At 38.5% G+C, this 23,500-nt stretch overlaps 1 protein-coding gene across 3 annotated transcripts in view; it reads left to right on the forward strand.

The window, feature by feature from the left end:
* Positions 1–23,500, forward strand: part of PPP2R5E (protein phosphatase 2, regulatory subunit B', epsilon isoform) — a 74,611-nt gene that overhangs the window by 8,177 nt on the left and 42,934 nt on the right. Inside the window, exon 1 of one of the 3 annotated variants that reach the window (XM_009332727.1) lies at positions 10,924–10,986. The exons of the other annotated variants lie outside the window; for them this stretch is intronic. The gene's annotated coding sequence lies outside the window, so the exon portion shown is untranslated. Of the gene's footprint in view, positions 1–10,923; positions 10,987–23,500 lie in introns of those variants that run through there. 3 annotated transcript variants of the gene reach the window in all.

Consider the following 23,500-nt stretch of genomic DNA (forward strand, 5'->3'; position numbering starts at 1 on the left):
GTTTTCAGGAAGTTTTAGGGATACATTGTGTAAGATCTCTTATTTTTTCACCATGCTTGTGATATCTACCTGATCTGAGCTGGCCTGTTGTTGTTTGGGATTTCTGTGCCTCTTTGCAGTGTCATGAGCTTAATTTAATATTATCGTGACTTTCTTGGCTTCTTTTTTGTGTGTGCTTGTACCAAACTTGGATTTTCAAGTTTTAAAATGCAGGTGGCAGTAAATTTGTTTGTTGCTTTCAAGGTTTTGAATATATTGTCATATGGATTACGTTGTAAAGGAAGACTACCGCAAGTTAAATTTGTCATATTACAAATTGATATTGAGGATAGTCACAAACTGAGGAAAGGATGATTCCAGATTTCAGAGGAATTAAATGTTCTGATTTTTCTTCTGTGTTACCCAGTGGGATGTAATGTGAATGCATAAACTTCCATTAGTTTTCTTTGCAAGATTAGCTCATGTGCTTTCCACTTTCACATTCCGACAGCAGGGCACAGATGTTATATGCAGACTGTTTTTAAATGAAGTATCTAGTAAGTGTTTGCTGACTTAAGTTGTGAACAGTTAACCTTGTGTGTTTATAGAGAATTTATTTTACCCTGTATGTGGAAACAAAAGTGCAAAAGATGGTGATTACAGCTGAGACAGTACTTATTTGTTGAATATTGTCAGTGTTACCAAGGAAGAATAAATTTGGCAGCTTGTTATCTTTGGTGTTTTCAAATAACATTTTTGGAATAGCTTTTTGAAGAAGTTGAGGTGGTACTGTGTTACTAGTCATCTTTGTTCTCCTTCACTGTCCCTTTATTCCACCCAGCCCATACTTCTCCTTTCTTCTTGTTTGCTTGTTCTTTGTCACTGCCTTCCTTACTGCCACTTTTCTACTTCTTCCTATAACCTTTGACGGATACAATTCACTTATTTTTCCACAAGAGGGTGATAAAACTCACTCATACATGTAAAGACAAGCACTTCAGGTGGAGTGGGTTGCAGAGGTTATTGAAAATCTCAATATAATAAAATTAGCTATATTTATAAAGAAAAAAAATTGTCTGTTTATCTTCTTAAGCTCCATCAGTGTGTTACAGTGGTTGTTTGTCTGCACTTCTGGAGACAAGACTAGACCTGTCAGGATGGAGATCCACCCTGTGAAGAGCATGCCAGCTCCATCCTGCCTCTGTTGCAGCAATCAGACCTTACTGCAAGACAGTCTTGCATTTCTGTTATTCATGCAATAATTTTCCTTGTCCTTTCTCCTCCCTGCCCTCTTTTTTTTTTTTTTTTTTTCTTTCCCCCCCCTCTTGCTTTTTATAAGCAGAAACGGAACGTCCTTCCCCACCAGTGCTAAGAAACTGCAGTGGTTGAAATTTCTACTCATCTTTAAAAAGTGCAAAAAGGGTGAAAAGGCAAGGCAAAGAGAGAGAGACAATAGCCACCACTGTGATTTGCCTCTAAGAGAGGATCTTAGTAGAAATCTGTATCTGCTTTTGGCAAAACCTAGATTTGACAGGTATTTTACTCAAGATTAAAAGCCACTCTAGTATCTCTTTTTAGGGCTAGAAAGGATGATGGAGAGAAGTGTTTATTAGTCCTTCTGAGAAGAGTAGCTCCAGAATTGTCTGTCTTAAGTGATGGAGATTGTGGCTGAAGTTCTGGCGCCTGGGCTTGGCTCTTGGGAAAGCGGTGCAGTTGTCTCAGGGTATGTTGGATGGCAAAGGTACGGGAACAGATCTGTTACGTGGGGGGGGAGGGTTGGGATGCAGGGCTTTTTAGATGCACTTATGAGGAAGAGGCAGCGTATCAAGGTGGTTGTTAGCCTATATTTTGGATGCCATAAACTCAGAAAAACTGTCTGTTGCTGTAAACTGCTTTAGAATATCATCTGAGCTGCGAGATTAAATCTTGTTAGCCACAAGTAAAAAGAAGTGCAACGAGTCCCATAGTATTAGAGAAATGAGCAAATGGGATCTATACTGTGGGTTAGGCATAAGCTAAGCAGTGAAAAGGCTCCTGGAAAAATTCTAGACGCTTCATTGTGATGAGTCAAAAGGAGTCCTGGCAAGGAAGGAGAAAGGAACAAAATGCTTGAGGTTATGTTTACCCCATCCTTCCATTAACTGTGAAATTTCAGGTCACGGAGTGAAATTTCTCACTCTTCCTTAATTTCAGGAAAAACAAATAAATGCGCCAAATAATAAATAAAAAAAAAAGCAGTCTTTTAAGAAAAAGACAACCACAGAGTCAGTGATCTCAATATTTTGTCTCCTCCTAATAGTAGGAAATGCCAAAGGCAGGAGAAATGCGTTGAATTTCCCAGGACAAGTCTGTTCCTCTTCCTGTTCTTTCAGTGTCCCGTTGTCCCTAAACTACCACATCCGTAATGCGCACAGTCGAGTTCAACAGGCAGCATTTGGAGCACCTTGCTACTTTGGTAAGAAGGGCCAAGTTTAAGGTTTGGTTCAGGTATCTCTAAATCTCAAGTGGGACAGATTCTTCCAACTAACACACTTGAGGGGGACATCCCCACCTCAAAGCAGCCTTTCTACAAAAAAAAAAAGTAAACCCCACAAAACCCAAATTGTCGTTAGAATTTCTGTATACGCTTCTGAGCTGGTTCTGAGAGAGTGTAAGGGAATTTATATTGGCAATGTAAAAATATTTTTCTTAAGTTTTCAGGATATTCTCCTGATGAAGGAATGCCATAATACCTAGAAACAGAAGTAAGTGGCTAGAAGCAGATTTTGAAGTAACGCTAAGCAAGTTTCTTTTATTTCCTGCTTGGTAAGGAGCAGTCATTCCTGTTGCAGAAACTTTCTTAATCAAGGATTTTGCAGAGAGGAGGATTGACATGCCCTTCAGAATAGATTCTGAGGTGACCTCATTTGACATGAGTGCATCGTTGGTCTCCCCTTCTTTTGCACAGTTGATCCTAGCATGAGCAGGCATTGCACCACAGCAAAAATTCATTTGAGAGCCAACATCTTCAAAGTTATTTCACTTGTGGTGAAATGTGCCAAAACTTCGTGGTCAATAAAAAGCAAATGGTTTGGAAAAGAGCATATTTTCATGTTTGTTTGTTTTTGGATAAGTATTACACTTCTGGATGGAAAACCCCTGATATTTCAAATATAATGGGAAAGCTCTACGACAATACATAATACACAATCATAAAAGACGGACTGTTCTTTCATTACAGTTGGTCTTTTTAGATAAAGCATTCGGTACTTGATAATATTTTTGCCCATGTAGTTTTAAATGTCTTGAGCAACAGGACCTATCTCGTGTGCAGAGCTGCAGCAAAGATAGAATAGAGTGCCCACCCGTGTGTGCTTCATTTCGGGAGAGGAATCAAATGGGTGAAAGGGAAGTAATTCAGCCTTCCCCCCCATGCCTAGATTCAGTGGCTAGATAGACAGTGCCTCCCCCTCTTTTGAGCTCATGCTGCATTTGTGGTTAATGCAGTTTTTCTGCATTGTTGTTTCCCAGGTTTCTTGTCCATATTGAATATCTATATTTGGGATTATTTTTCCCAGATGTATTAATTGGTGTTTTTCCAAACTGAATTTCACTTTTTTTTCTGGCCGTGTAAGGAATTTGCTTAGTTTCCTTTGTATTATTTCTGACTTTACTGCTACTCAAAGTTGCGTATTTAATATCCTCAGAAGATGTTATCTATATGCTATTTTAATCATATAGATCATTAAGAAAGTTATTAATGTCTGGACTAAATTGATTCTTATATCTCACTGGCATTTCTTGCCAGTTGGATACTTTGAGATTTTTATCGTTTCATTTCTAGACTTTTCGGCAGCACTGTGTTTCTCTGCCTCTCCTATCCAAGAAAATTGGAATCAGTTTTAAACGTAGGACTTTCGGGGAAAACAGGAGTGTGATTCATAGTGGAATGGAGTAAACTTTGTAAATCCAATCACAGTCGAAATTTAAGCTGTATTATAATCATTGTGTATGTATCTTCATACTGATTTCACTATGCTGTCTTTGTACTTTAATTTGTACAGTAGTAGTTCTTAAATGATAAATTATTAAGTAAATATTTTCCTAGTGGAATGTGCTTTCTATTTTTGTATATCATCTTGAGAACAGAATGTGATTCCTTTCTGTAGGGTCAGCTATTTGAAATACTTGCCTGTGTTTGTTCTAACTGCATAATCTATAATCCTCAATATGTCTTTAATCCACTTTATCTCCTACAGAACTACATCTCTGGAATAGGGAAGAATACAGTATGATAGATAGAATTTAAGGGCATGAAGTTTGGGAAGATTATTGATAGCCTTTGGCAAATACCAGATAGAAGAAATGACTGGTTAAGAAAATTAAATACTACTCATATTTTCATTCCTATGGAATGAACAAATAATAAGCAACAAAGAAGTTTTACAATATTTTGTATCTGGAAATATGATAAAATTAAAGATGGAATTTACCACCTGTCTAATCTTAAACATCTCCTACAATGTTAAGGGAAAGGATTTATTTTCTTTTGATTCTTTATGTTTATTGTGTGAAGTCGAATTGAACTTAAAAACGTTTACCTTTCTATGCATGACTAAGAAAACAGAGCGCACGTTTCTTAGCACTGACCACTTGAGATTGAGTGGATGCGTTAACCTGGAACAAATTTAGCTGTGGATTCAAGGAAGGGTGTATGTGTGCATGCACACGTGTGTTTAGAAGTCTGTCTTTGGGAGAAATGAGTGTGTTCTGGTATTGGTTCATAGTGTTTTTGACAATTTGGTGTGCTGGTTTCGTTAAGGATTGCACAAAGAGCTTCTGTTGTGATTGCTTCATTAGAATAATGGAAGAGAAAAACTTGAAAAAATTGCCTGTAGCCTACATGTATTAATAGGCAAAATGTGACCCTTTAACAAAAGTATTGGTGCTGTTGAGGGGTGTCTGTTTTGATGGACATGATAAACTGTGCATTTTTCGAGTAGGAGAATAAGGGAAGACCAGTCATCAACAATTAGCTATCAAAACTTCAGAAGATTTTTTTAATTAACCCCAAACAAACTTTAAAACCACCATTGTTGTGTGTCAGTTTCAGGTAGAGTACTTTATTAGGTGAGTATTGAAGTGTTAGATGCAAATAGAGTTGACTTTTTTTCCCAAATGTTGCTGTTGCTTTTGTATGCTTTGGTAACTGACAGCAGTTGAAGATCATTAAATAAAACAAGTTGTCAAAGGTCAGGTTTCTGTGTTTGTCTAATATTAAGGTATTAGGTACCATTTGTCAGGGGATGATGGATTTCTCATTTTGCCTAGTGACAAATAATCTGATTTTACAAGGTCTTTGGGGGTGGGGATAGTGATCATGTTAAATGGCAAACTTGCACAGCACAGGTTTTGTTAATGAAGCCACACTACATAGCAGGCCTGGGTTCAAACACCACCAGTACTTCTACTTTTTTTTTTTTTTTTTAAAGTAGTTGGTGTTAAACATAAATATTCCTGGTTTTGTATTTTAGAAGAAGGGGAAGATCAGCAATGTTAAGTAAACCTGGCACATCAGTCCTAATGTTTGTTGTTACAAATGGCTAGGAACATGCATAACACTGAAACCCCCACATTCTTACAATACTAAACAGAAGGAGAAAGTTAGTGTGGAATTTCAGCATTCTACATTCGTAAAACTTCTGAGAATCCTTCGAGGAGATGTAAATTGCAGGGAAGCTTATTTACATGAGTAGAGATTTCCTTTATACAAAAAAAAAAGATACCATGTAAAGCAGCATGGTCCTTGTTTGTTACTTGCCCTTAAAAATGATTCCGTCTAATCCATTCCCTGGAAGGCACGGGAACTAGCTAACAGGGCAGCAAGCGAATCTGAACACAAAAATGTCTATTACTGCGCCCGCATATGCCATTGCGATAGCATCCATGTGGCTGCAAGGAGGGAGGGCCTGCAGAACTGACAGCCACTGCTGATAGAACTTAATTTTATTTTTTCCAGTGAGGAAATAAGTGGGAATTTGCATTTTTTCCTTTTAGACAATGAGAAGTTTTCTACCAGCTTCCCTGCTTAAATTCATATTGTGCTTTCTGTGCTGCCATACCATTTTCAGTAAAAGAGCAGTTGCATGGAGACAAAGAGGCTGCTGATTTAAGTCTCAATAGAGAAGTCTGTTAGGCTTCAACTGTGGGAGGATACTAAATGTAGCTAGGAGGTTGGCAGATGCTACCTGGACCAAAACTACTTGAAAATATTAAGCAGTTGTTTAGTAGGTTTGCCTAAAAAACATTTAATGACTGGAAGAAATGCTGGGAAAAATAGGACAGAAGAGTTTTGTTTTAGAAATGTACTTACTGTCTGGATGTAATTTGCTGTTTGTGTTGAATAAAAAAAAAGAGTTCAGCTACAAATACTTTGTTAGTGTTGATGTGAGGGGGAAAAAAATCCAACCCAAGCCCTTCTTTCTCTTCCCACCTGTCTTAGAACTTTTTGGTAAATTATGTCAGTTTATGCAACGTTTTGGCTTTCATTTTCAAAGGGAGTAATACTGTTTCTCATTATGTAAGTTCAGCTGAAAGCTGTGGAGTGTTGTTTTCTGAAGTTTTCAGAAAGCCCAGTGTATCTGCTGCTATTAATGTTTTTCTAAGCTGTAACCCTGTGAAAATTTACCTAAAGGGTTTGTTTTGCGCTGCAGCCTTTGAGAGCACCGTAAGGAGGCCAGAAGGGAGGTTGGTGGGTCTGGGCCTGAATTCCTACCAGGTGCATGCAGAGCTGCGTGTACAGCCCAAGAGGGGAAGCTTGCTTCATCTGTACCTTCCTCATCCCTGCACTGGCCTCCTCTGCAGGTTGGATAGTCCTGGGAGCTGCCCTGGTTTCTCGCCTTGTTGCCGAGCTGGAGTGTAAACGCTCTTTAGCCATATCATTTCTGACCTGTGAGATGCTGTATGGGACGCGTGAAATGAGCTACCCCAGCATTTTTGGTTTGTTTTTCCTTCTGGCGGGTGGAGAGGGGAGATAAAAAAGTCGTGTGAAGCTGTTGTGCTGCGTGACTAAACATAGAGAAAAGGCCTAAGGAAGCCATTGCTCAGGACCAGGTTAGTTAATTTAAGCAGGGAGTATGAACTTCTAATTCATTTCTAAGTGCGGTTCCCTTTATGACCTGTTCCATGGGGAGAGTTGATTACAGGATCTCTGTGCTGGGTCATTGAATAGTTAACATTGACGGAGATATTTATGCTTCAGAAGCCGAGATTTGCACACGTGTGGGTATAAGTGTTTCCAGTAGAACACACTTGATACCTAACCTGGAAAAAGGTCAGAAGAGGTGATTAATGTTTTGTAGCTTTGGAACAGGTTTAATTTTGCGTGCCTAAAGCTTCTAGCAGGTGCTGTAGAAACTGGGGAAAACGCCCCATCTTTTTGGCATGTCCCACCCATACTTCTTCACACAGAGCCACAAAATAATATTCAAATGAACAAGAATCTCTTGGTTGAATCCAAATGGAGAATGCAGTTTTCTATGGCCTAATTATTCCAGGAATGATCATTTCATTGTAGGCAAATATAACTAAAACCTAGGAGATTTCTGCAAAATTATCTGCGAGAAAAAATACTTTTCTCTTTTAAAGTGAGGCAAAGAAATAGCAAGAGCTTTTTTACAGAGTCTGTTATCTCTCTTGGCTACTAGTTCTGCTTCTGATAGAAAGGGGTTTTCAATTTTCATAAATATGTTCTTTGTCATTTGCTTGTTATTTTGTTTGTTACTACACTGTACGGTAACGTGGCTAAAATTTCTGTACATACAGTTTCATAAACTTTCAATTTTTCTTGTAGAATTTCTAAAAATTTATTTCTGAAAGAGTGCACTTTGCCCATGTGAAATGGTTGCTTTCAAACTTCTTTAGTGGTCCCTTGCTGTTTGTCAGGGGTGGTTTTTGTGCCCTGGATCGGCCTTTTGCTTTGTCCATGAATACCAGCCCAAATTTGGCAGAGTTCTGAGGTGGCGGAAGATTATTTTGTGTGTAACAGCTAGATGGGGTTATCATAATTAAGAATGATCAGGCATTTTAGCATCTGTTATTAACGAGAGTGTGCATGTGTCATCCTCACAGAGCAAATGAGGATGATTTGTTTCCTCTTAGGTGTGACAGAGGCATCAGTGTTACTTCTCTTTGTGGCACTGGTAAGATCAATACTGGGATGCATCATGGGGTCTGGGACTTGGCATACTTGAAGAAGCTGTAGGAGAATGAGAGAGAGACGTAGACCCATTAAATGATCGAAGACCCAGAGAAAATGCCTTATGCAATACAATTTTAAAAAAAAAATATGTTTGAATAGTTTATCAAAAAGCTTGAGAGCAGATATGGTCATAGTGTCTTATGGGGAGAAAATACTGGTCAAATACAAGAAGAACTAATGCTGTTGGCTAAAGCCAAAAATTAGGCATGCGTTTTTAATAATGAGGAAAAATATGTGCTGGCAGGAACTATTTAAAGTGATGTTAGATTCTCTGTTTGTGTGCTTCCAAATCAAGAGTCACGACTTTTAGAAAAGTTGTATTTTAGTTGAACACAAGTTACTGTTCTTAATTCACGGAGGTTTGCTTCATTAGGAAATCTTAGGGACTGTTTCATTTAGGTTAGACCATCTGCTCTGGTAGCCCCTTCCAGCTTGCATTTTTCTAAATCTGCAGCCATAAGACCCCCAGCCATTTCAGAAGCTTTGAAGGAAAGGCAGTAAAGGATTTGGGAAGAAAAGCGAGGCTTTCATGAGCTAGACTAGTTGGGTATTTCCTTGGAGGAATTAGACTTTGTTGTTTCCTCTGCTCTGTGTATCTTGGGTGATGCTGTGCTAGTACTTCAGAACCGCTTGCTCTTTTTGCTGCTCAGCCTGAGACACTGGGTCGTGATTTACAGAATAGATGATGACTCAAAATGCAAGTGAACTTGGTGGGAACTAGTCCTGAATACTACACAGCGCTAAGTAAACATTCAGAAAAATCAGGATGTCTCAAATTGGGCATTGAAAATTAGTGGATGATTTTAATCTGAATATTTTTCTTTCTCAGTGTTCTGTTAAATTAATATCTTGTGAGTAATACAGCGTAAAAATGACAGTCTTTAAAAATGTTATTCTTGTTTGGTTTGAGAAAAACAAGAGCTAAAAATTAAATATGACATTACACAAACTCTTTAAGATTCGCTGCTTTTATTACAGCTAACTAACTGAAAGACCTCTCTAATCTCATTTTAACAGAAACAAATCTGATTTGAATTAATTTTGTTTTTCTTTTCAAAAATCACAGACTGTCACAAACATTTTTAAAAGCCTTGATTGAAGGTAATGATGCAGCCTAGTGAAATTCAGGTATGATCCAGACTGGAGCAGTGTCGCTTCATTGGTTCATCTTGAGCGTGAAGCCCCTTCCTTCTCAATCAGATTTTTTTTTTTTTTAAAGTAATAAAACTTTTAAATGAATTATTCTGGTTTTTCTAATTCATTATAATAATTCATTAATTCATTATGCAAAGTTAATTTTTCTTCCGAAGAGTAGTGTTCTGTGTTTTTAAATTTTTTTTTTTACTGAAATCCATAGTTCATTTTGTTGCTTCACCAGATCTGTTTCTTCTCATTAGCACATTTTAGTAAGCCTCATCAGGTTAAAGTAGGGCTATAGATTTAAAATAATTCTAAACTGCGGTCCAGCTTAAGCTCTTCTATTTTCTCACTTCCTTCTGCCTGCCCTGAGCACAACTGTCTTTGCATGCCCTTTCTCCGCTCTTTCTTTACTGCTGGGGAGAACGCTGGTACCATGTGCATTTGTGATCTTCATTGTCAACTGAAAACAGTTCAGTGTTAAATGCCTTGTATGTTTGCTTGGTATTCCCTTCCTTGGGTCCAAATCTTAGGGAATATTGAACAACTTCTCCCAGTAGTGTGAAGGGATATTTTACAGAGCCAAAAAGTTCATCTGTGTGGACTTTCAGTATGTTTTTTCCACTAATTTTCTGGTGTAACATGCAGTAATTTATTGTGACGTGTCACATGTCCTTACACTAACTTTTGCCCCTCTTAGGCATTTGCCTTCCCATTTCCAAACAAATGTCTTAAAAATAGTCAAGCAGATCATTGAAGGTAGAAGGGAACGGCTGCCCTTACAGAAATGCGTGAAACCTCAGAGATGCTGATGATGTGATTCAGGAAAAAAAAAGGAAAGAAAAAAAAAGAAAAAAAGAAAAAAAAAGAAGGTTTCATGGCTGTTTTATAGAAACTCCTTAAAACTCGCTTTTTGATTTTTTTTTTTTTAATGAATTTGGAGAAATGACGCACAATGTGCTGATGAATCCACAATTTGTGGAGATTTGATATCTACTTAAATACAGGCAGTGAATTGCTGAAATGAAAGCTGTTCAGTGTATCTTGTTAAAAAATGATTACATTCTCGTTCTCTGAAAATAAAGGATTGTAATTCGAGCCTGCCTTTTTAAAAGAAGAGTTTCCTCCAACGTTGTTTCAAGGTAGAGTTTGGAAAAGGAAGTAATTTGTAAAATGTTGAAATACAGTTCGGTGTCAAAGCAGCCAAAGAATAAAATTACTCAAAATAAATAGCTGCTCTTATTTTGAAAGCGTGTCAAAGTGGAGGAGCTTGCTTTATGCGTGGCTGCTATTGGCGGCACAAACCCCGTGTTTCTGTGGCTAATGATAGATAGGAATATTAATAATATAAATCATGCCTTGTCATATTTTGCTGCTTAATCATCTTGTTTGGCACTCCCCCGGCCGTGTTCTGTGTGGCCATAATTCAGGAATGAAAGCTCACTCGGGCACTGGTATTACAGTCCAGTAATCAAAGAGGCTGGGATTATGCAGATAATGAAAGGACTAGCCAGCGTGTGTTTACCCACGAAAACTGGAGTGACATTAGAGACAGTAAACAGCCGGGGAGCTGCCTTCCGCGCCGGACGATGGCTGTCGCTCCTACGTCACGGCTGCTTTAAAGATCCAGGGTGGGTAAGCAGAAACCGAGAGTGCTCTCGGGTTCAGAAACATGTGTCAGCAGTATTACTTGAAGTTTCTGCCATGAAAAACTTAATCTCTTACAAGTCTTTAGTAGTGTTGTCTTTTGTATGCTGTTGCTATTTCAAGGAGGTTGCTAAGATTTTTGTTAGAAAATACTTGATTTATAAGCAGTTTCCTGGACATTAACATAGATTAGAAAGACAAAGAGGGGCTATAGCATGGCTCTGAATGCAAATAAAATAGAAAACCAGTATTTTTTTTTGTTTTCCTTAATTTTTTGTTAACCACTACAAGTTTAAAATCTAAACCTAACATTTTCTCAGAGGCTAGCACTGAACTTTGTGAATCGCTTGTGATTCAAAGCATTGCTGAATAACTTTTTTTTTTTTAATTTTGGAGTAGAAAGCAATTGCTTGGCTCGATACTGAAGGTGGTTGTAGTTGGGGGGCACTGTAACAGATAAAATGATGAGAGGATAAAAGGAAGTATCTAAAACAAATGAAAGGGGAAAATAAGTTTGGGGGTGGTGTTTGGTTTTTTTTTTTTTCCTTTTTAAACTCAAGAAGCCCTTTCCCCCTCTTGGTTTTTAAATGGTGTTTCATCTTTAAGTAGTGTAGGTTCTTCCGAGATACCCATGATTTTTTGTGAAGTCACTTCCATGCTCTTGTCAATGCATGAATAACAAATAATAGAATGGGTGGGGAGGAAGTTGATTGTAATTTGACTTAAAAGCATGAATGTTTTGACCTCAACGATTGGCAGTTTGAAAAGAATGATTTGCTGCGCTGTTTGTGTGAGCGTTGGGTTGTTTAGTGTTAATCACCATCCAGTTATGTCTATAATTCACTCGTTAGGCAAGTGAATTAGACTACAGGCTAGTGTTGGACTTTTAAACATACCTTCAGTAAGCGCTCACGGTAAAAGGAGGGATGTTCTTTAGAGTGCTACATTGATGGAAAGAAGCAATGTTCATCTTGTGGATGTGATGAAGGTAAGGCTCTTCAAGTTGGAGAGGTCTGAAAAAATAAGAAATTTTTATTTTTTATTATAGTTTCTTATGTACTTAAAAGATGGGTTTCCTGAGATACTATTTTGAGTGACTACTCATTGTGAAATTTTCATGCGTAATCAAGGGATAAGGTGTCGGTGGGTTTTTGGTGCCTTTGTTGTTGTTTTTTGTTGTTTTGCTTTTTCTAATTTATTATGTTTTTGATTCTAAGTTTTGAGTAGAATGATTTTTGGTTTGGTTTATAACTTGAGACGGCTTTCTTCAGCAGCTGTAAGCTTTCATTGACAGGTATCATTTAAAAATATTCTGTCTATGCATGCTGTAGCAAAGCAGTGGACTCGGAGGAAAGCTGATCCTCATTTTTTATATGATACTTTTATTTGGCTTGTATTTACAGATGTATGATGAGCTTTATGAGACAGTGAGTGGAAATTAGATCAGCTTACAACCTGATCCTATATTCAGAATTCTTCTAGCCTTGAGAGCCCTAAAACCTGAGGAAGCGTAGGATCAGTCTCCACGTTGTAACAGTTTTTCCTGCATTTCAGAATTAAGACTGGTTTTCGTGTTATTCAGAAACAAGTCTGATTTGATTATATTAGCACTTTGCCTGATTAACGATTGCTGAATCAGGTTCACTGTTTGAAAGGTAGGCATGTAAAGGGAGGTGTGTGTTAATGTCTGTGTTACTCTGGCTAGTGTGTTATGTGGTAACGTTAACAAGGCAAGGGCTGATCTCGGTGTTGAAGGATGTTAAGAGGGACTGTGTTTGTATTTTAATTCAGAAGAGAGATTGCAGTATATTTTATTTTTTGCACATCTTTTTGCTGAAGTTAAGACAAGTTTTGAAGTTGTCATTGAACGTGCCAAGGCCTGAGCTGGTTCTCCTCCAGTTGGAGGTAGAGAATTATGTGCAGAATAAAGGTAAAATTGACTTTTAAAAACAAGTTAGAATTCCAGTTTTCCAAGTTTTTATGTGGAAGTTATAAATCCAGACATTTCCGTACCAGTCATGTGTTCTTAAATATTTCCATAGGAAAAAAATACTGTGTTTCTGTTTGGTTTAAGAAAGGACACCAGCATTGCTTATTAGGCATATTAAAAAAGAAGCTTAATTTCAAAATATGAGTCCAGCGGGAATTTTGTACACCTCCTGTTAGCCTGTGTATTCTACACTTTGGACATTCAGAAAACAGTAGGAGTTTCAATTATTATTGAAATTGATTTATTGAAATTATTATTGACGTTTCTCCTGGTCATCAGTTGTGTGGTTTTTTTTTTTTTTTACCTAAACATTTTCAAATAGTTCTAAAATTCTTCTTCCTACAGATTTCAATGAGTTCATTACTTATATTAAGAAAAAAACTTTTTTTTTTTTTTAAGTGCAGGAAGCCCAGAAACGTAAAATGGCCCATGATTGTTATCTTAGACCTACCCAAAAGTAAAGGGTTGATGGCAGCTTGTTAAGTAGTGACAAGAAAAGGTAGGACGTTCAGGGAAGGGGGAAAACCAAGGGAAGTTGTTGCTTAGTCACAGAATCAGGAAGCAGAGAGGAACTGGCCAGACCTGTTTGTATAAGAGGAGCTGGGCTGTATCAGGTGCAGTGCAGTGGAGGGGAATTAGAGCTCCCCGATAGCAGAACTGGGTCGAGTACAGAGGAACGGAGAGAGCTCTGCTTGAGCTAATTTATTCTGCAAGTGAGAGAGGAGGGAAGTGCTACTGCAGGCAAACTGTTTGTGGTATCTGAGCTTGCTCTAATAACTAAACCACTTTTCCCTCAAGTTTTTTAACTCTGAGCACTTTGTAACATTAGAAAAAGAAGAAAATTCAAGTATTACTTAGTATGCTGTTACTTGGAGATAGTGAGAATGTGGAGAAATTATAATAAAATTCTATTCCTGAATAGGTGAAGTGCATTATTGTACAGTAATACAATTTTGTTTGCCTTAGAAGTACTTTAATCAAAAATACTGATGCATAAACATGCATCTGTCTACAAGCTGGTTGAATTTTGGAGTAATTTGATTTTTTTTTCAGGTGATCTGAGCTACTGAAGGGAGGGCCGGGGGTAAATAGTTGCACCATGAGTGCCCTAAGGTGGTGCCAATGCCTCAAGGAAGGATTATCTCGTAGTGGAAAAGTAGTACCCAAAGCAGAAGAACCTGCCATTTTCCTCTTCATTGCACAAGCAGCCTTTTTTCATTTCCTCTGCCTTGCTGTATCCTGATCGATTGGGATCATTCGCATTAGGCCAAGGAAACCTGCGTGTCCAGGTAAGGCTGTGTGCAGTGAGAGAGAACAAACTGGGCTGCTCTCTGCACCTTATCTGAGTGAGGACAAACAACTCAGGAGAGCTCATCCATCTCTGGTAGGCCTGTTTGAGTGCAGGAGATGACACTGAAATGGCAGAAAAGCCCCATGGGCAGTAGGGACCTGTGAGTCCAAGCCGGGAGGGAAGTGTGCTGGGTGGATGCACGCCATGGAAAGTCAGTGGTGTCCTATCCTGCGGCTGAGCCCAGCCTAGGGCAATTGGACTGATTGGAGCTGAGTACCACCAGAGATCCCTTGAGTCTCTAGGCTTGTCACAGATATCGTAGCTCTGAGGCTGACTCACCTGCCTGCCACATCTGCATCAAGAGATCGGAGGAGAGGAGCCTCCTTTAAAATGATCAACAACCATCAGGCCTTGGTCTGCACAAAAACTACTTTGGCTGTGCCTGAACATTCTATGGAGAATGTGAGTGTGTAACCGGGAATAACCATGTCCTGTCCTGTCACAGTTGTGTCCACAGCTAGAAACTCCCCTACATTTTTCCAGCATTTTGGATCAACAAGCATGAGGCTTGGGAGTTGGAGAAAGAGTGGGAGGGATGCTCTTGAGCTGGGTTATAGGGCCCAGGTTGCCTGGTGCTCCTGTGATGGGCTCTGCTTGTCCTACAGAGGCTTGCTCTCCCTCTGCTTGCTCCTCACGCCTTTCAGGCACTGAATGTCCCTCACGGTGCTTTAATGGGAAGCAAGGATTCCTCATTGGTTTTGAGGCACCATACATTTGAACCCAAATAGATGTGCATGACTTTTCTGTAATATAATTAACTTGAGTTCGTGCTCTATTACTTGAGTCCTCAGTCTGGACCAAAGTTGTACACAGGCATACAGAACTGTTTCTTTAAAAACAAAAATAACCCTAACCAAACCAAACAAAACAAATGTGAGAGTGGGAAGTAGGGATGTGCAGGGCTAATGGTGGTGGTGGTTTGCAGGGCAAGGATTTTGCAGTCTGCTGTATGTGTTCATTCTTTTTGGCAGAATCACATTTAAAGCAGATCCTTTTTGCCTTCATTTCAAGTGAAAAGTTGTTCCTTTCTCAGCAAAACAAACCATCATAGAAGCATTCAGTTTCTCATTTGCAGAATAAATGATTTCAAGTTCTCTTGGGTCCACATGGAAAAAGTGCTCCACCGTTTTACCGGATGCTGTGTTCTCCAAAACATCACATTTTTTTAAATGGCTGTTTCTTAATTACACACAGCTGAAGGCCCTTCCCTTTACTCTTGGCAGCCTATGCAGTCTTTATGGGGTGGAACAGGATCTTTTTTTCGTCCTAGGAAATAGTATTAATCCTGCCAGTATTTAACTGAATCCAGGATTACTAATCTGTTGAAAAGCTCTGCTTTTAGTTTTTACAGATGATGTTCAGGACATCTGAGAGTTGCATTCATGTTGTCAAAAACGCATGCTGTGTTTTTCTGTGGTAACCTCAGAATTTCTAGAAGGGATTCATTATATTAGTATTAAAAGATTGCGGTCTTCATTAGTAAAAATGAGTCAAGTTCTCTTAATAAAATGGTAATTTTCTCATTTACGTTCTATATTTCTGAAGTAATGGCTTTTAAATACTCAGCATTTAAATTTGCCTTTCTAGTGGAATAATAAAGTATTACAATGACTGTAAAGTAATTCAGAATGAATTTAGATCATTTAGTTATTTACTTTTCCCAGTGTTTTCCTAGTAAAAGCTGCCTGACTAGTCTGTCTGTCTCATGATCGGTTTTCCCTGTTTGTACCAGTTTGGTTGATAACTATGCAGAAGCAGAATAGTTGGGAGGAAATTCCAAGATGCTTCAACTTAACTTTTCATTAGCAAAGCGATTAAGAAGCAAGCAGGGCTCCCTGAGTTGTCTGAAACATAATTTTGTAGCTGTGAAGCCAGCTGTTTTATGTCATGTATGTAAGAAAGAAGTCTGCGTGGAAGAACACCTGTTTCAGAGTGGGTTGCTTGTGTGTGTGTATTGTCATCGCTTGTTTCACTCTTTAAAAATCTAACTTTACGTGGGTTTTCTGTCTTTTTTTTTAAGTAGATCCTTGCAAGTTTACAGATTGGTCTAGGTAATATGTGTGTATGGGGGAAAGACTGGTGAATAGGTAGAGTACAGTTGATCTCCAGTGCTACAGTTATCTCCTGTTTTATGTGGTGCTTCCTTACAGGATTTAGAACTTTAAATGCATAAAACTCTCGCGCAGGAAAGTCATTACTTCAAAAAATATGTGTGAATGAAGTTGCTATAGAATCTTAGAGGCTAAAATCTGGTTAATTTGTATTAAACTCTGGGTTTCGTCTTGCATGGGAACAAATTTACTGGAAGCTTCCTCATTTGAATTAATGCAAGTATGAGGCATAGAGGTTCCTCAATGCAGCAGCTCAGAAAGAGTTACTCAACTAGGATACTTTTCCAGTTGTGACTAAGGGGCCAATTAGCAGCATCTGGAATGAGACCGCAGCGCCTAGGTAAAAATAGATGGCATTTGGAGAAGCTGGGGGCTGTTTTGGAGAAGGTCTTCAGCTGCAGACTGAGAGAAGCAAGACAAAGAGGCAAGCTTCCAAAAGGAGTATTACAGTCATGATCGCGAGAAACTCCATGAACAGGCAAAGGTAGGAGCAGCTCAGAGAAATGGCGAGAAGTAATACCAAATTGGACTCTCAAACTGAAGGGCCTCTGCTGCCAAAGGAGTGCCTGAGCTGGGTTCTTCACTCCCTTCTGACAAAAGAGATAATGCTAGCATTGATATGAAAATGAAACAAGCTGTAACATCCTCTGAAAACGACAGGAAACAGAGGAGTGGGTGTAAAGCTTGCTAGATTGTTAGGTCTTCTGTTAAGGATTGATACTGTAATGCCTCTGTCAGAGGAAGAAGGCACACAGAAGTGCTGCTTCAGTAGGTTTGCTTGAAGGCGATTAGTTGACTACTTCTGGAGTCCCTGAGACCAAATAATTGAGTAATATGCAAGGTACAGGGAAGGGAACTTGATGGCATGGGGTTGTATTTTGCTTTCTAGCCTTTACGGTTATAACGTGGTCTGTGACCACAACAGTTTTGACGGTCCTTCTCTGTCACTTCTCTAAGATACTGAAGCCACTGGATTAGTATAGTTTAAAACTCTTTTGTTCTTCACTGACCTGCTTTGGCTGCACGTTAGCTATTGGATTGGGAAAGGGCCATCTGTATATGTGTCTGCTGATACAGCCTGAATGTAAAATAAAGAGAATGTAGAATGTTGGCTGCCTTCTCTTGACAAACTTCAGTCCAACGGAGGTGATTACTTAAAATGCTAATTTTACAGTGAATGGCACGCTCTACTTGTCATTTAATAATGTATTAGTGAATTTGATATTTCATGAAAAATAAAGAAGGCAAGAAAGGATGCACCTGAAGACCTATCTTTAAATACTCAAAGGATGTGTGTAAGTTAAAGAGTTCCTGCTCGTGGTCTAGTAGTGTGCCTGTTGCTTCCTAAAAAGTATGGGCAAGCTAGAGAATGTATGCTCTGTGTATTTATATGGTCAGATACAAAGCATGTTTGCTGTACTATACCTGCTTTCTTGATCAGTGATCTGTACCTGCAAAGACTCTGTAAAAATGCCTTTTAAAAGTTAAGCTAATTCACCAATAGTGCATTTGGATCACCTCACTTATGAAGAGCAGCTTTCAGACTGACCTGTGTATGTATAAACCTGCAAAATGCACACTTTTCCTGCTTGCAAAATGCACACTTTGCCTGCTGAGTTCTTCCTCCATTAATTTTTCGTGGAATACAAAACTGACGAGATTGCTCTTCCTTTTCTTGATTAGTAAGCGATGAGCTTTCTGCCAATTTGAGCAAAGGTGTAATCACAGTTCTAATGAACCAACGTAACACTCCCATTGACTTCAATTTGGCCAGGATGCCAACTGAAGATGAAGTTTGCGACCACAGTACAGCTGAGGATAAATATTGTTGGTAATCTAATTTCAGCTTATCATCTTCAATAGAGAAGCACCTTCACTAATGAGTAGTTTGGAAGAGGTAGAGAGGGTAGCAGTTGATGATGAAGAGTATTGTTTGGGAACCACAGAGGAAAGGTTTTAATTGTATTTAATGCCTAAACTGTTATGTCTGGTTAATATTTGTAACAGTCTAAACTAATAGAGTTTTGCAAAGTGACTTCATGCGCAGCAGAGCGATACCTTTGGTTACATTAGTTGCATGACATAACCTTGTCTGTGCAGTTTTCAGTTTTCTCAAACTTGTTTATGAATCTTAAGAACTTAATACAAACCTCTTTATTTGTAATGGGTCAAATATTTATTTTTAAAGGGAATATACTTTTGTGGACTGATAGTCGTATTGCAGAGGGGCTAAGTAATCTCTAGAGAAATTCACTGCAGGTGCCAAGGCCCAGTGATCATCGGATAGATTTGTCTGTCCAGTAGCAGATGGCATTTCTGAGGGACAAGAAACCCTATGATTGATATGCATGCGTGCAGGTAAATATATTCCGCCAAAAGAAAACCGCTTTTTTTTTATTCAGTGTTTTTGGAAGAGGTCAGAGGTGAAGATGATACGAAAAATCGTCTACACACATTATGGTAATGCAAGGCTGTGATAAGGGTTGTTCTTTAGATAATTACAAATATTCAGAAATGAGTTCTTTGCTCTGTAGAACTGTGTGTTAGGGAGATAAAATGTCTACCCCGTTTATTCAAGAAGCAAAAAAAAGTTGCTGTTTAAAAGGTAGAAAACTGGCCTAATACTCTATGTCAGTCAGTTTTCCAAGTTTTAGCAAAAATACCTGGTTTAGGTATAACAGAGCAGTGGACTCTAAAGGTGAATGATAATTACTAGTAAATGAGTTTCTCATTTACATTGTTTTAAAACTGAGCTGTGCCATTCTGTGATAGAGAAGATCCTATTTTTAAAGGAACAGCTGGTATGTTTGCATAGATATGTGTAATGATGATACAAATAACATAAAATATCCAGCGTAACACAGACTAACTTGACAGGTTATAGGAGAGTATTGTATAAATGTCATGTTTTTCCCCTCTATTGGTGAATTGTTCCAGATCCTGAATAATCTGAAGATCAAATGGTTGCTGTAGAAATAGTCTAGAATGGGGATATATTTCTGTGCACCAGGGAACGTGGGAGAGCTCTACAGTAATTGCAAAAGCAAAATAAAATAAAGTAGATTTATTTATTTATTTTCTGTCATTTAGACAGATCTGCTGGGCTTGGCAATATGAGAAAGGGCGTTCCCTTAACTAACAGCTTGACTAATTTGAGTTATTGTCATAAGATATTGAATAACATAGTCTGAGCCTTACAGATGACCATATCTCAGGGCAGCTGGTTGAGCCTAAGCACTAGAAGGCCTTATGCAAGGAAAATATCTTGAAGGAGGGAGTGATGTGGTAACCTCCTTTCTTGACAAATAAACCACGTGGATTGCTTGTGGATGCAAAGTCCTCACGTAGCATCTTTTGAGTAATGCTTTCTAGTTTCTAAGTTGGCAAGGAGATGTTATCCCAGTGTGTAGATCAGGATGTACCTTCAGGTTTTCGTGTGTTTTCTCGTGGCTCAGCTGGGATGTAGTGGGGGTTATGTTCTTGTGCTCAGGAAATGCAGATGAGCAGTGAGTGCTGTGGCTGGTGTTCTGAGGGACATGCCGCTGCAGATGCGTCTCCCCCTGCAATCCCAGCTTGCTTTTGGCATAACATTGAATCCAGCTTGAGGTGTAGGTTCTGATCTCAGAGGATCTCAGTGGGCTGAAACTAGTACTTAGAGTAAATGAATAATGAAGGCCAAACCCAGTAATTTTGTTCTTCTGTCGTGCTGGAGCTTCTGCAGTAAGGAGAACACACGTGAGCTTTCTGGGGGGTCTGTTTGGGGACTGTAGAATGAACTCCCAGTTTGCTTCCGCATCTTCCATCATAATTTTGGGGTATGTTTGTTAAATCTTGTCTTTTTCTTACACAGACATAGCATCTTGCACATGTGCGGTTCCATAAAATTCTTACTCCATTACACACATTGCTTCTCCTACGGAGAGAATGAGAGAGCAAACACATGGTGGACAGTCGGATTGCGTAGTGCATTACTGGAAAATACTGGGAGACTATTGTGGTAAATTAGCATAGAGTAGAATAAATTGACTAAATTTATGCTGCCAAATGAGAAGGGAATGGAAGTTATGTTTTCAGGGTTCAATTAAACACTTCCAAATGTATGAATTGGACTATAGAATTTATATTTTATATGTATGTATATTATTTCAGTTAATAAATGCAAATATTTTTAAATATAAGCCTGAGCTCTTAGACAGTGGGTTGCATATGCAGAATAGCTCTCACTTAATTACTTCTTTCACTGGAGAATGAAGTACTCCTGTGACTTCTGGGATAAATTAGTGGGTCAGTATCAAGCAGAGTAGGAATCCTGAGCCCGTTTGGATGAAAGTTATGTTTTGGGTTTCCTATGCTCTTGGATCAGTTTTTTTGCAAGTGTCTAAGTGTTTCTGAATTAATTTCATAGAGCAACTCTGTAGTTTGAGCAAAATGAATGTTGCATATTTTTATTTGGACGGATGGCAGTTTCAGAGCACTTACTAAGCAAGGTATAATTTTTGCACTCTTATAGGAAGCATGTACAGCTATATAATTTTATCATGATTTCATGATGTACTTAATGCACAAAACAAATTCCAATGCAAATCCTGAACTGCCTTGTGACCTTGTGACTGCAGTTAGAATGGAAAGTAACTGTAAGATTGCTGTGACATGTTTGTGTTCTTATATTTAATAAACGTTACAGAGCAAAAGCCTCTCATGTCATGCAGAAAAAAATTGTGATCTGATAAGAATCTTACCAAAAGCAAGACAATAATCCTTTTAAGGATTCTTCTGTCTTAGGTCAGCAGGCCATCATGGTTTTTTTTGCAAAGGTGTTTCTTAGTAGCCTGGGACTTGCGAACATTTTTCTGGGTTTTATATTTTTGCTATCCAAGGAACCTGGAAACCGTGAGGTGTTCATTATAAATTGCTAGTCTTGCCATTTTCTGATATTTGCCATTAATTTAGAACACAAAAAAAAAAAAAATTGCACGTGATGTAGCAAGATAAAGTTGAAGCTGCAGTGTAATCCATCATGCTCTGTAAAATTAACAGAAACAAAGTACAAGATAAAAGTGATATGAGCATAGCATGATAGAGCTGAAGTAATGAGCCAAGACTTGTGTCTCTGTTGACGTTTGGAATTCCAGTGCTCTACTAAGAACTTAGGAATGGATGGAGGATGGCAGGGTCCTAGAGACCAGCTAGGCAATTAAAAACACACAGAAAACCAGCCTGAAGACTTGCTAGTGATTTTAAAAGAACAGAAGACAGCAGTAGGGTGACCCAGCAGAGCACTAAGTGTACACTATTGTGTAGCTTTGCTCTATGTCTGTAATTTGAGAAACCACTTGGAAAATGAGATGACTTTGTTGACATGGTGTTCCTGTCTCTGGTCTTTGTGATGTGTTTTAGGGTAGAGGAGCTGAGCAAGTATGCAAATTCAGCTTATTTTGGATTTGCATTTGCTGTACCTGTAGCTTTTGCTATTGAAATGTCTACAGAAAAGCCTGACTAATTCTGGTGTACAGCTCCTCCTGGTAACAGCTGAAAGGAACCAATGGATGATTCAGCACTGGAGGCATTACCAGCTAGAATTGAGCAAAGGTGTAAGGAGTAATACTTGCTTACTGATCCTGGAGTCTCAAAAAACCCAACAGCAAAGGTTTTTTCATGTAGAGTCAGTCTTGTGTTTGTAATGGAGCATGATGTAGATTCAGAGATCTTTAAGTTTGTGGGTATTTTGATTCTTAGACTAAGGATGTTCTAACACAGCTCTGGGAGCTCCAAAGTGTGAGCTGATTGTACTGGGTTTTAGTGTTGTCTCCCAGCATAGTATTGGGTTGTTTTTTTACGCACCTAGCTAAATTAACAGGTCAGTGCCTAAAAAGACAAAAAACCCACCAACAAGCCTCAAAACAACCACAAATCCTGAAAGTGGACATATGGTTATGTTTATATAAATGTAGAAGGTTGAAGACTAACAGTTTCTGGGGTTTTCCTTTTTTTTTTTTTTTTTTTTAAAGAACATTTCCATCCCCAATTTTTTTTTCTCCCCTCTTCCCCTTGGAGAACACTTTGAAAAGTAACAATTATGTCTTTCATATCTAATGGTAGAAGGTTAGGCAGAAGGTGTGTTTCAAAGGTATCCTGATAACTTCTGCACTACCTCAGGTCAATATTCACAAGTGGCAGGACAAACATGGACAGCAGCTCTCTCTGGTGACTGTTCAGCAAACGCATTGACTTCAACTCTTCTGAATGAAGGTTAGCTTGTACTTTGAAAGTGCAATTCAGTAATAACCTACTTAAAACAACTAGCTTAAACTTTCTGAGCCAGTATAAAAGAAACTTGAGTCAGTCCAGGAAAATTGGCCACAATAACTCTCAGTGTTTCAGCAAAGTATTTTTGTCTTATTTGGGGATTTTATGCCACGTATTCAATTTAGGAAATTGAAATAACATTTCTGTGTATTTTTGCCAGCCTTTTTGCTTCCCTTAAAAAAAAAAAAAAATCACTAATCATCATTTTTGAAATATTAGTAAAAACCTTGGGGGGGGAGAAAGCAACATACAAAACCTGTGATCAGCTTGGGACTAAAAAAGTCACAGAGTGTCCGGAACCTCCAGATATGTAGCTGCTTAATCAAAGCTAGCCCCTAACCACTAAGTCATTCATTCTTGTTTTGCTTAAGCACTTTGAGCTCCCATTTTTTCCTTTTAAAATATTCTGCCACTTTCATTGTGTTACCTATTCCCCAAACAATTTTTTCCTCTCTGTCTTTTCCAAGTCTCCTGCTCATGCTCTACATCGTTCTCTTTCTGTCTTCGTCTTCAAATACTTTTTTATGTTGTTTCGCTGCCTTCTTTGGCTTCCCACTCTGTCCCCTTCTCATGATATTCACAGCTGCTTTGCTGTTCTTCCATCTATTCTGAATTTTTTTGGTATGCTCATCCACTTGCTTTTCTCCCATCAGTTTTTCTCTAAAATTTGTGTCATTTGAATCCTTTTCTGTACCTTCTCTGCTGTCTTCTTTGACCTGGATCATTTTTGGCTTAAATGT

Source organism: Pygoscelis adeliae, unplaced genomic scaffold, assembly GCF_000699105.1.
Source record: "Pygoscelis adeliae isolate BGI_AS28 unplaced genomic scaffold, ASM69910v1 Scaffold179, whole genome shotgun sequence".
NCBI lineage: Eukaryota > Metazoa > Chordata > Aves > Sphenisciformes > Spheniscidae > Pygoscelis > Pygoscelis adeliae.